The sequence below is a fragment of the Elephantulus edwardii genome, unplaced genomic scaffold (assembly GCF_000299155.1).
Source record: "Elephantulus edwardii isolate Elephantulus edwardi_28Jun2011 unplaced genomic scaffold, EleEdw1.0 scaffold00095, whole genome shotgun sequence".
Taxonomy (NCBI): Eukaryota; Metazoa; Chordata; class Mammalia; order Macroscelidea; family Macroscelididae; genus Elephantulus; species Elephantulus edwardii.
This window is the reverse complement of record NW_006399845.1, coordinates 7291083-7305074: the sequence shown is the minus strand read 5'-3', so window position 1 is coordinate 7305074 and position 13992 is coordinate 7291083. Positions and strand designations below refer to the sequence as shown.

The 13992-nt window shown below is 43.4% G+C and overlaps 1 protein-coding gene and 1 pseudogene across 1 annotated transcript in view; both read right to left on the bottom strand.

Moving 5' to 3' along the window:
• Positions 1-13992, bottom strand: part of LOC102876216 (fibroblast growth factor 1-like) — a 56671-nt gene that overhangs the window by 35565 nt on the left and 7114 nt on the right. The window lies entirely within an intron of this gene.
• LOC102851009 lies at positions 7212-8523 on the bottom strand (annotated as a pseudogene).

Genomic DNA, 13992 nt, shown 5'->3' with positions numbered 1-13992 from the left:
GGGTAATATGGGAAATTGCTTCCAGGATGATTTACAGCCTCTAAACACTCACTGGGGACTCAGCTATGAGTTGGTTTTGACTCAACAGCAAATGTGTGTTTTTGAGTTTATAGTAAACAGAAAAACATGATTAATGTGTTCTGAGCTGTCATCCTCACCGTAACGTAACACTATGAGGCAGAAGCTAACATTATCCCTATTTGAAGTATAATGAACTATGACTTAGAGAGGCTAAAGCCCCGTCCAAGGTCCATGGCAATTTAGAAATCTTAAAGCCCTGTCCAAAGTCAAGGGCAGTGGAGCTGAGCCCCGCCCAGAGGTCTGTGAGAGCAAAGCCCTTAATCACCTTGAAAAGGTGACATGACGTTACCAGTACAGGGCTGACAGTAGAATCACTGGGAGTGGGATTTTACGCATTGTCTGGCACTTAGATCTGCTTGTGAGAGATCATCTTTCATTATTTATTTGCGACCTAGATATTAGCTATTACCACCTGCAGCCTCCACTCTGACCTTCCACCCAAGCTTGCTGTGGGGCTGGGTGTTTGTCTGCTTTCCCCAGGAAGCACTCCCAGCGTCAGGCAGTAGGGGGAGCTGTGAACATCACAGAAGACCAGGCTGCCTCCCAGCATCGCCCACGCTAAATCCCCACCTGCCCTGGAGCAGCCGCTCAGAGTTGATCACATAGAAAGCAGCTTCATTTTAAATCAAAGCAACACTTTGCATGATTTGCCTTGACTTTACAATTGGGGTCACTTTGTTGTTGTTGTTGTTGTTGTTACATACAATTGAATTGAGTACAACTCATAGCAATCCTGTGGACAAACGATCTGAACTCTGTCCTAGCCTGCACTCTCTTCATCACCTCTGACATTTTTGAGCCCATTGCTGCAGTCACTGTGTCTTCCTTTCTTGTGCAGAACCCCCACCTTTCGTCCTCGCCAGGGAATAGCCTCTCCTAGCAACATGTCCAAAGTATGAGAGATTTGCCATTCTTGCCTCCACGGGGCACTCTGGATGCACTTTCTCCAAGATAAATCTGTTTGTTCTTTTGGCAGCCCATGGAATACTCAATAATCTTCTCCAACACCGCAACTCAAATGTATCAAACCTTCCTCTGTCCTCATTGGAAAAATCACCTTGGGAGCCTTCATTTGCATCCTCTGTCCCCAGCATTTTAATGTTTCTGGCACATGTCTCTCATTCACATGGGTTGGACTCTGTTATTGTGTGAGATCTCTCCAAATTCCTAAGGAGAATTTTGTTATTGTTGCTATTAGGTGTCATCAAGTCAACTACAATTCATACTACCCCATGACCACCAGATCTGAGCCTCGCCCTATCCTAACAGTCTTCTCGAGGGTCTTCCTATCTTTGTCTGACCCTCTACCTTTCCCAGCAGGATGTCTGTTTCTGAGGACTGGCCCTTCCTGACAACATGCTCAAACTATGTGAGAGGAAGTTTCCCCACCCTCGCCTCTAAGTTGACTTACTCCAGGACAGACCCATTTGTTCTTTTCGCAGTCCACGGAATAGTCAGGACTCTTCCTCAACACCACAACTTAAAGGCGTCTATTCTTTGACCTTCCTTATTCATTTCCCAAGTTTCAGATGCATACAAAGCAACAGAAAATACCAAGGTTTAGACCAGGCACACCCTAGTCATATATACTATCTGTGACTTTGGACAACTCCAAACACACCCTCCACATATAGTCAAACTTTCCCAGCTATTTTCACATAATGCAACAACTGGAAATTAATTTTCTTTTCACAGGAAGGACTGCAGAGTTTATCTTGCTCTCTGCACTGTATTCCCCTCCACACGTCATCATTATCTCCTCAAAACAAGTCTTCTCTTAAACCCACAAACCTCCGCATCTCTCTGGGTGGACTCTGTCACTCATTCTCTCTCCACTTAGACTCTAAGTTTCCCTCTCACTCAAGTTCGTCACTTCACTTCCCATTTGAGATAAAGCAGTTTGGCTCTTCCAAGCACGGGCATCCTCAGCTATCAGCTCTCTATGTGCACAATAAAGTTAAAATTCTCTCCTTTCTTAAAATACAACTGAAAGCTAAAACCCACTGCCATCTAGCCAACTGCAATACAGCAACCTGCAGGATACACAGAACAGACTTGCAGGAAGGATAGCATGTTTGGAAAGTAGAGAGTCTGTGAAAGAAAGAAAGACCCTCTGTGAGATGGACGGACACCGAGCCTGCATTATGGGCTTCAGCACCGAGAGATTGTGAGGACAGCACAGGATCAGGCAGAGCTCTGTTCTATTGTACAGGAGCTCACTGAGTCAGAGACAACTTGACAGCAGCTAACAAGAAAACAAAATAGAATTACCCCCTAGAGTTTCCAAGGCTGTAAACCTCTATGGACATAGATGGCTTCATCTTTCTCCCTTGGAGCAAGTGGTGAGGTCACACTGTCGACCTTTAGTTGTTGTTGTTGTTGTTAGGTACTGTCCAATTGAGTATGACCCATAGTGACCCTAGGAGCAGCAGATGTGAATCCTGTGCTATCCTGCGCCATCCTCACTCTTCCTGACACACAAGAAACCATTGTGGTTGAGGGTCTTCCTCTCCTTCATCTATTCTCTGCCTTTCCGAGCATCATGCCCCTCTCTAAGGAACAGCCTCTCTAACTCTCCAAGGAATAGCCTCTCCTAGCAACATGTCTGAAGTATGTGAGGTGAAGCTTTATCATCTTTGTCTCCAAAGCAAAAGGGATTTTTCCCTCTGACACTGGGAGGAACCACCAGATGCTTTAAACTCAGTGCTATCAGGCTTCTCAAAATACAATTCAGACTTTAAATCTTTTTTATGCCACCCCTACACCCCCAGTGCTTACAAAGTTGTATTCCTAGCTTGATTCCCAAAATCCAAGCCACCGCCTTCGAGTGAGTTCCTCATTGGTGTTTCAGAGGCTGTTATCTTCACAGGAGGAGACGACTCACCTTTCTCTCCTACAATAGCTGGTGGATTCAAAGTGCTGACCTTTCAGCAGGCAGGGCAACATGGAACATCTATGACACTAGAGCTCCTTTAGTCTGATAAGGGAGACAAGAGTTATGTGCTGGCAGTTGCCAATAACCCATCGTGTTGTTAGATGCCTTCAGGTAGACTATAACTCACAGGGACCCTAGGAATAATGGATCTACACCTTACGCTATCATGCACCATCCTCAGAATCTCTGTCATGCCCAAGCCCACTGTGGTAGTCACTGGATCTTGTTGAAGATCTTCATCTCTTTCACTGACCTGCTACCTTTCCCAGCTTGCTGTCTCTTTCCAAGGACTGGTTCCTCCTAAAAATAGACCCACAGTAAGTGAGACAACATTTCACCATTCTTTCCTCTAAGGATAACTCTGATTGCACTTTCTTCAAGACAGATTTGTATATTCTTTTGACAGTCAATGAGATATTTGATATTCTTCACCAACACCACAATTCAAAGTCATTGATTCTTCTTCTGTCATTCCTATTCATTGCCCAACTTTCAGATGCATAAGAAGCATTGGAAAATACCAAGCATTAGATCAGGCAAACCTTAGTCTTTAAATTGACCTCCTTTCTCTTCATAACTTTGGAGAGGTCTTTTGACATAAGATTTTCCGAATGCAACACATCTTTTGATTTCTTGAGTGCTGCCACCCATGGGTGTTGATTAAAGATCCAAGTGAAATAAAATCCCTGTATCAGTCTTTTTTCCGTCTATCCTGATGTTGTCTGTGGGTCCAGTGGTGAGAATTTTGTTTTCTGGATGTTGAGACGTAATCCATAATGAAAGCTGTAGTCTGATCTTCTGCAGCAAGTGCTTTATATCTTCACTTTCTGCAAGGATGTGTCATCTGCATAACCCAAGTTGTTGATGAGTCTTCCTTTAATTCTGATGCCACATTCTTTTTTCATATAGTCCAGCTTTTTTAATTATTTGCTCAGTATATGTATTGAATATGCATGGATAAAGGATACAACCCTGATGCACATCTTTTCTGATTTCAAACCATGCAGTCTTTTCCTTGTTTTGTTCAGACAGCGACTTTACGATCTATGTATATATTTTGCATAAGGAGCAGATTGAGGTGAGCAGATTTTTTTTCCTTGTTGTTTTTGTGTTTTCTCAAATAAAGGTCCCTGTTTGCCTCTGGCTCATAGCACCTGCATGCTAAAGGTTGCCTTCCTGCTAGAAACAATAGCAAGGGGGATTCTCTATAGCTGTTGTGAGCCATTGAGTTGGAACTGACTCATAGTTGACCCTCCACCAGTTTTTCAGAGACAGAGAATCACGCACGAGGTAAGAGATTGCCCATCTTTCTTCCACAGAGCAGCTGGTGGATTCTAACTGTGTGCTTTCGGGATTGTCATGCAGGTTCTCACCCATAGGCCACAAGAGCTGCCTAGGGAAGTCTCCAGTAAGTCTCTTTCTAAGTGTTGAATCAATCCATTTATATTCTTTCTTTTACCTCATCAGGACAAAGGGAGACAGTTGAACCAGAGGCCTACTCAGATTAGAGGGACATCTGTGGCCAAAGATAATACTTATGCTCACACAGAAATATAAGTAGTACCTGGGGCTTTACTACCACTGAGTCCTCACCACTAAACAGATCTCAGGAAGAACCCAGGAGGTCCACATAGTACAACCTGTCTCATAAAACCCTATAACTCCATGTACTGCATTCTCCCCACACCTTCCTCACAGGAGGAACAGACATGGTGGGAGGGTGGCTAGACAGAGTTCTTTCATGATTACTTCTAGTTTCCAATTACCATCAAGCCATCTTTGACTCATGATGACCCCATGTGTGTCAGAGTAGAACAGTGTTTCATAGTGTTTCAGGGGCTAAGTTTTTGGAAGTCTATCTCCTGGCCTTTCTTCCAAGGTGCTTTGGGATAGACTCAAACCACACACCTCTCAGTTAGTAGCCAAGTGTGTTTATCATTTGCATTATCCAGAAACTCCACTATACTGACTATATGTTTATACTGATTTCAAATTTCCATTCATACACATAACTGGATATCTGAAGGACACATCCTGACTCTTGAAAATAAGCCTGGAGTCAACAGGAAGCTGATCGGCTATGACAGTGGGACTAATGAATGAGCTAAAATAAAAAACTAAGCCCCTTTTTGTTGGTAAAGGAAATCTTGGAAACATGAAGAATTCCCATTATTTTTAGCTTTATTTACAAGTTACCTATACTGTAAGCAGTGTTAGGACCTCCATTTCCTGTCAATCCAGTATTTAATAAAGGATAGAAGTGAAAGAAGCGAATGATGTAATACAAGCACACAGTGGCAGGCTTTGCAGACCTTTAGGGATTTACACACAATGCTCTGATAAATGAGCCCATTGCCTTAGAAAAATCGGGCATAATAGAAATGTGCAAGCACTGCTTCTCTTTCCTGGGGCGCTTTGGTGGTAGAGTCTGCAGGGAGCTGCCTGCTGATCCAAAGGTGGCCCCTCTCTGGAAGTGTGAATTCACTGATAGTTCTAAGGTAAAAGGATAGACAACATTCTGTTCTATTTACGGTCTTTGGGAGGCCCTTGGAAGTTCAGCTAGGAGTCAGTTTCAACTCAACGACAATGAGTTTTGGCTTTTTGTTTGACTTTTCTCTCCCCTCTCCCTGTCTTTTTACTATTAGGAGCTCTAGTGGCTATTGGTAAGGAATCACACTGCCAACGCAAAGGTACATGCTTCAAATCCACCAGCTGCTTTTGCAGGAGAAAGATGGGCAATCAACTCCTGTGCGATTTACTGCCTCTGAAAACCTGCTGCAGGGTCAGCTAGGGATCGGTTCCGACTTGGTGGGTACTCAGAACAAGAACTTTCCTATTATATTTGTATCTGCTTTCTGGGGAGAGAGTTGACTATGTGAATATGTTGGGAATGGAGAGGAGTGAGCCCAGAGACTCCCTCCTCATCATCGGTGTTAAGCAGAGCCATTGGAGACTGGAGCCTGGTGAGACTTTGGGAAAGCCAGTGTTTCCCTTGATATGTCAGTGATGCCAAGTGCTAGCAGTGTTAGGCTGACGTATTTTGTCAGCTGTAGTTTCTGGAAAGGAATCTGAACTCTGGCACACAAATGACATGTTAATAATCAACTTTGGCCCAGGAATAACCCAGTCATTTTTCAGTGCAGGCGTGAGAAACCACTTCAGGGTCCCTGTTAGGAGCAAACTGGCTCTGGGACTGGGGAAAATCATTCATTCTCTCTTTGCTGTTTCCCCTATTAAACTTCACCTCACCTGTCTCTCAGAGGGTCTCAAGAGGGAGATGGGCAGGAGGGTCACATTAGCATTTTATATTTACAGCAACACCTGTGACAACTTGATGGGCCTGCCTTGGTTTTCTGGGTCTTATAAGATTTTCTCATTTGTCAATGTGCTCTTTTACTACATTTTCCATTGATAGTTTTAGTGGAAACTGTTTGAGTCTTCCCCTTAAAGGATGAGAAAGAAAATTGCCCCTCAAAGTTTAACAGACGTGACTGTGAGGTCTTTGCTCCTGTCACATCTCATCTTTTGAGGTCCTTTTTATCCCCCCACGAGAGACCAAATCCTGTAATGAGTTACAAAAAATAAAACCATAATGACTATTCAGGTAGTGACCAGCAGCAACTAAAACTGTCTTACCAGCCACATCCAGTGTATGTGCGTCACAGAACAAAAAGGACATTACAAAGGCACAAACTACAACAACTAGATAAACAAAGCACATTCATCCGAGGATGGAAGGTAGGAAGGAAGGTGGGATGGTAAATGGCACAGAAGAAAAAGTATTCCAATCAGTCCAAGCACAGGGTCCAGCAAGTGCCAGAAAACAGCCACAGAAAACCTGCACTTCTTTTATACCATAGACTTTTCCCTTGTTTTGAATACTGAGGTGTTGAAAATCCATATAAATCATAGACTGGTGTCAGGGGATTTCTGCCTAAGTGTGACAGAGATACATTTCTGTTTCTTGGAGGAAAAGGAATATGCAAAGGACCCTTGACAGAGTAGGCCCTGCTCTCCTGGGTAGGGGAGATCAGCAGGGAGAAAAGTTCTCCCAGTCCCTGCTGACAGCAGGGGCAGTCAGTGGCCAGACAGACTTCAGTTTGGCAGGAGATAGATGTGAAGCTCGGCAGAGGCTGTGCTCCTCAGAGCAGATTACAGGTAGCCTGTCTTGTGGAAGAGTTGCTTAAGAAGACCATCAAAGAGAAGAATCACAATGGGAAAAGGTGTGCTTTGCCAGGGGTCTTTGCCTCATTGGTGCTGATAATGAATAAAGAAAAGAGGATGGAGAAGAAGCATGATGATGTGTGGGGACTACATTGCTGGGAGGAGAGCCAGGGACAAAACCAAATACAAAACAATATGGGGATTTCCATGTTTGACAATGCTGGTGCATTTCAATTCCTTTTTAAAATTAACGATATTCAAAGAGGCAAAGTGAATACAGAAGGGACATATGCAGGAGACTAAGCAGCTGACCAACAAGATGGATGGGAAGATACTCACAAAGATTTCCTGGAAAAGGGAAAGAGTTTGCAGAAAAAGACTGAAGAGCATATCAGCAATTCTTTTGCTGACGCTAGGGAATTGATGAGGCTTCCTCCCAGCTACCTCAAGTGCCAGATCCGCTATATCTTCGTACCAAAAGACATTGACAACTTTGCTAAGCACAAACGGGGTGGGGGGAATCCAGAGAGTACTGAAAATAGATGTAAGGAGGAATTCCAGACACTACCAGATATCTCCATGGAGTCAAAGATCACCAGCAATTTGTGCTGTTGTTGACGGAAACGTAGGAATAAACAGTAAAACTGAGATTTGTACACCAATTTTCACAGCAGCATTATTTATTCATCAAGAGCGTGGAAACAGCCCAAATGTCCAATCACAAACTAATGGATTGAGAAATTATGGTACATTCACACAATGGAATACTATGCAGCACACAGGAGCAATAACTTTGCAAATTATTACCTAACTTGGGAGGGACTGGAAAGCATTATGCTGAGTGAACCAACTCAGTACCATAAGGATAAATATTGTATAAAGCTGTTATTGTAGAATGAGTATAAGTATCCAGGAGGAGTGGGAGAAGCTGGAAGCAGAGGAATGTGGATGTGCAGGAGGAGGGGGGATTAATCATTGTAGAATTTGATGGGTGGGAGGGTGAGGGAAATTGAAAGAATTTGAATTTGTATTAGAATTTTATAAATAAACTTGTTTAAAAACCCAACAAAAATTTAAAAACAACAACAACACGGGACTGAACCAGAACGCCTCCATTCCAGGTGCAGCACAAGCTAATCCTACCAGCAATGCAAGCCTCGCTCTCACTCCGCCCTGCACTCTGCCTTCTCTTCTGCACTAGGATGCTGCTGGCCCGTCTCCGTTGCTGCTTTGCCCTCTCCTGCTGTGTTTGAGCACCAGCTCTGAGATGGTACAGAGACCTCTAAGGAGTCTTCAACGCCTCTGACAAGGTCTTGGAGGCAGGTTTCAACACTGTCGTCCATTTTTCACCATTCAAACAGCCTAGCCCTTGCCAGGTGTCGCTAAAGAATTTTTTAAAAAATTTATCTTTTTTATTTTATTATTTGTGTACATGTACCATCAGATCGGATCTGACTGGTCCAGGAAGAGATTGCCCCGCCTTCTCCGGCAGAGCATCTGGTGGATTTGAATTACAGCCTCCGGGATTGCAGTGCAGCTTCTTGCCACTAGGCCACCAGAACTCCCCTGCTAAAGAATTTTTTTTTTTAAAAAAAAAAAATAAAGATAGAATAGAAAACCAAGGAAAATAGCTCAAAATCACATAGCAGAAATAAATGCTAATATATTTATAATAACAATAAGTATAAATGTCTATCTGTGTTTCATTGACTATGCAAAGGCATTTGACTGTGTGGATCATAACAAACTGCGGCTGACTCTGAGAAGAACGGGAATCCCAGAACACTTGATCGTTCTAATGTGAAACCTATACTTGGACCAGGAGGCAGTCGTCAGAACAGAGCAAGGAACACTGCATGGTTCAAAATTGGGAAGGGCATACGCCAGGGATGCATCCTATCTCCATACCTTTTCAACCTATATGCAGAACAGATTATCCGGGAGGCTGGGCTCTATGAGGAGAAATGTGGGGTCAAGATTGGTGGACGATTTATCAACAACCTGCGTTATGCAGATGACACAACCCTGCTTGCTGAAACTGAAGAGGACCTGAAGCACCTGCTGCAGAGGGTCAAGGACTGCAGCCTCCAGTATGGATTGAGGCTCAATGTTAAGAAGACAAAGATTCTCACCACTGGACCAATTGGCAGCATCAGGATGGATGGTGAAGAGATTGAGATTGTACACAGCTTTAGTTTGCTTGGCTCCATAGTCAACAGTCTTGGCACCAGTAGCCAGGAAATTAAAAAGCGCATTGCCATGGGAAAGTCTGCTGTTAGGGACCTCTTCAAAGTACTGAAGAGCAATGGTGTCTCTCTGGAGAGTAAGGTGCGTTTGATACAGGCCATGGTCTTTGCAATCACTTGTTATGCATCAGAGAGTTGGACACTGACTAAGGAGGATAGAAGGAGAATTGATGCCTTTGAGCTGTGGTGCTGGAGAAGAGTATTGAGAATACCATGGACTGCTAGGAAAACAAACAGATTCATCCTGAAAAGGGTTAAACAAGAGAGGATACAACCCTGTACACAGCCAGTGGCTTAGCCTCAGCATATAGAAAACAGAAATTCACAATTTATAAAGAAAAACTTACAAACTTACAATAATAGAGATTTTAGTATAATTCACCCATAATTCATTGACAAAACAGAAAACCTATTAAAAAGAATTTGGAAGATTGAACCACAATGTGCAAACTCAATTGGATAAACACAGAGAGAGACAACAATTTTATTATCACTGTTCTCAAAAGGTGAAAAAACCAAATTGACTGCCATCAAGTCAAATCTACGTTACAGCGCCTCTCCACCAGATTTCTAAGTCTGGGACTCTTTATGGGTGGAGCCTGCCTATCTCTCTCCCAGGAAGCAGCTGGTCGATTCAAACCATCAACCTTCTGATTAACAGCCTGATACTTTATGCACACCATCACCAGAGCTTCTTGTTCTCTATCAATGCTTAGAGAATTTTCATGAAAATTGATGAAATACCCGATCATAAGGTAGAAGTCAACATACGTGCAAGTAGCCGTTTCCTTCAGACCAGTTTTGGGTTATGTATAAGTCATTTCTCTCATCCAGTTAGTGGCAAAGTCCTTTTAATTTTACCTTGTTAAGGTCTTCTCCACACTCCTGATGCCTTAGTGCAGAGAACCAGTCAGAACAGTGTCTCTTCTCTAGGTCGGCTCCCTCCCAGTCCGCCTTCAGTCCTGCTGCTAATGGTCTTTCTGGCAGGTGGATCTGCTCCTCTCCTCCCCTACTGAAGATCTGTGCTCAGTGGTTCCCTGCCGCCTCACTGCAAAGTGCAGACATCTACCATGACCCCTGAGGTCCTCCTTATCTGGTACTTGCTTTCGCTCTTGCTTTCCCCCTTATTATAAGGCGGCTTCTTCTTACATTCTCTTTAACAGCCTGCACTCCTACACTTAACTAGGCCTTAATCCAAGCAGCTCATCTCTTGTCAGCAATATTTTCTCTCTCTTATCCTCCACCCTTATACCTTGATCTGGATAAATTATACTCATCTGTCAAAAATTCACATCAGATATCTTCTGATTTGGACACATTTTCTAGCCCCAACTTCCTTTCCCTCCCTCCACCCCTCAAATCCCTGTTTAGATTAGTTGGTTTCTTTGTGCTCCCATAACATGCTCAATGCGGCATGGGTGTAATTTCCATGTACACTTCTCAGGTTCGTCCTGGAGAGGGTGAAGCCAGGCTGCTCCTTGGAGGCAAGGATTCTGAGGTTTCATCTAACATACTTTGGACATGTTGTAAGGAGGGACCAGTCCTTGGAGAAGGACATCATGTTTGAGAAGGTGGAGGGACAGTGCAGGAGGGGAAGACCCTCAATGAGGTGGATTGATTCAGTGACTGGAGTAATCGGCACGGGAGTATCAGAGACAGTGCGATTGGCACAGGATAGAACAGGGTTTAGGGCTGTTGTACATAGGGTTGGATGAGTTGCAGGTGACTTGATGACTCATAACAACAACAACAACAACACTCCTCAGTCACCCCTATTGCTCAGATAAAGACCAAAGGTTTAGTGTGGCCTGCAAGGCTCTGCCAGAGTCAAGCACTTGCTTTACCTCCTGTCTTGTTTCCTACTACAATTTCTCACCATACTCGCCTTTCACTTTCCAGAAATCACTGTGCCCTTTCTCAGCCCAAGAACTTTACTCATCCTCTTCCCTCTGTCTGGAGCACTCCTCTGGTCAACTCTTATGTTTTCTTCAAATTGTAGTTTAATCATCAATTCCTCAAGGAAGCTATTCCTGCCTCCTTTAACGAGGTCGGGCTTTTCCAACTATCATAGGACCATTTAACATTCATTCACAGCCCTCACTTCAGTTTTTAATTACACATTTGTTCTTTTGATTGCTTCATTAACATCTCTCTCCATGACTGGATTGTCGGCTCCATGATTGCACAAGCCAATTTGTCTTGCTCACCATGATATCCCAGTCCTGGCAAAATGTATGACACCCAGTGGGAAGTTGATAAATATTTGTTGGATGAATGGGTTAACATCATTTTCATAATGTTTTCTAGGAACCACTGGTGGTAAAATTCTTGCCTCCCGTGTGACAGGCTTGAGCTCAGTGATCACATAATACACCTTGGACACAGTTACACCCGTTTGTCAGTAGAGGCTTGTATAGATTTCAGCAGGAATTTCAGACTAAGATGAATGAGGAAGAAAGGCCTGGTAATCGATTCTGAAAAAAAAAAAAATCAGCTAATGAAAGCCCTATATGTCACTATTACTCTCATCCCATCCAGAGCAAAGAAGAAGAAAGAAAATCAAAGCTCTGTGAAATGAATTAGTCCAAAGGAGTGATGGATCGTTCACACCTCGGCTTCTAGGATTGTAAGACTAGAAGAACCCAATGGGGCTGACGAATCTGAAAGGCATCACAGCAGATGGTCTTGGAAAGAATGGAAGAGAAATGTGGACCAAACTAGAAATCATAAAAAAATACCAGGTCAAATAGAGACTAGTGTAACCAATCTGTCCCTGAGCCATTATTTAAGCTTGAAACTGAACTTACCCAACCCTCTGGCTCAGTTTGTAGCCAAAATGACAGGCTGGTTTATAAGGTGAGCACCAGAGAGATGATCACTCCTTAAAAAACAGTCAACCCCTTGAGGTCAAAAGGGGGCATCATTTTCCAAAGGGCAAAATTCAGGAGCCAGGAAGGAGGAAGAAATGGAAGCGGAAAAGGAGGAATGGAAACAGGAGACATAGAGCAGAGCTGGGCTGAGTGAAGCTTACTCGGTAGGGACTGACTGACGTCAATGGCACGAAACAAAAATGTGCCGAATTCTTTGCTCTGCAAACCTTCACCGAAATCACAATTAAAAAAGGAAAGAAAAGACTGTTGAACACATCGCAACAGTCAAATCCCCAACCACTTGTGGGTTTGGTGCCGGACTCCACAGTGTCTCAGGAGGCAGCCATCACTCAGCATCAGCTAACAACAACCACAATGTTTATTTCACTGTCTCTCCTTCATTAGTCTCTGAAGTCCTGGCCCTATAAAAAAGGGCAAGCACATTGCTATCAAATCCAACTCAATTATAGCCTTCGGGGCTCTATGGGGCAGATCTACCATGATTTCTAGGGTTCCTATGAACGAGATTGTGATTATGCTCGGAATATAACAAATACCTGTAGGTGCTCTGTGCATATTTTTTGGTTGACTGTAAGGCCAGCCTGCTCTAAATAGCTTTTAATGAAGCATGTTGTCAGGACACCTATAGAAGGTGCAGAACTAGTTAGAAGATGTTGTCTGACAGGTACTGACAAAGAAGTGCAGCCCAAAGTCTAACAGCATTTCAGCTGGGTTTACCGTGGGCTGGAATTCCCCACCTTCAGTGACAGACAGGTCTATATCCCGTGTTGTCTTGTAGCAGATACTTCTCCAAAGCAAATATGCTGGAAACTAAAGACCTCGGAAAAGAGAATTTCACACTCATTGGTTATGAGTCTGAGTTTCTTTATCTGACCAAGAATAAGATTTGTGGGGTCTGAAAAATTCCAGGTTCTGTTATTTTTTTATAGGGAGTATCAGGTTGGCAAGAGCCTACCTCACAGCCTCTGATGAAGCAGTTTCTCCCAAGAAAAGGAGACAGTGTATTCTTTTCTCTTTCTCCGCTCCGCCCTCAGGAATCTGCATTGGGTTTGAGGTAGCTGTGGTCTGAACTAGTTATCCACGTCAATTCACCAGATGAAATCTCACCTTCTATTTTCAATAAACCTTTGCATTGGCTAGGGGATTTGCTGGACAGTAGTATGCTAAAGCCAGCTCCTACAAGGTTCAGAAGTTTTATGAGCCAGTTGCTCAACTGATGTTATTGTTGTTGTTATGTGCTGTCAAATCAGAACCAATTCACAGCTGACCTTCCAGTGGGGTTTCAAAGGCTGTACATTATGTGGGAGGACATTGTCCATCTCTCTCCCAAGCAGCTAGTAGATTTGAGCTATATGCCTTTGGGCTGACAGTGCAATTCCTTGCCACCAAGGAGTTACTTTTAAGCCATCATCCACAGAAGTATATTTATACACTAGCAATGGGTCAATGCTGAAATTCAGAATACTTTCCACCCTGAAATCTAATTGACCAGCATACCACTAGATTTGCATTTGAAGTCTGGTGGGACACTTGGTAGTAATTGTTCACCTCTTACATAACCTTAGTTTCCTCATATGAAAAATGAGGCCCAGATCAGTACTACACACATACCATACCAGCTGCCACACAAAACTGTAAGAAGTACCATTTGAGCCAGCAATTCCACTTCTGGGAA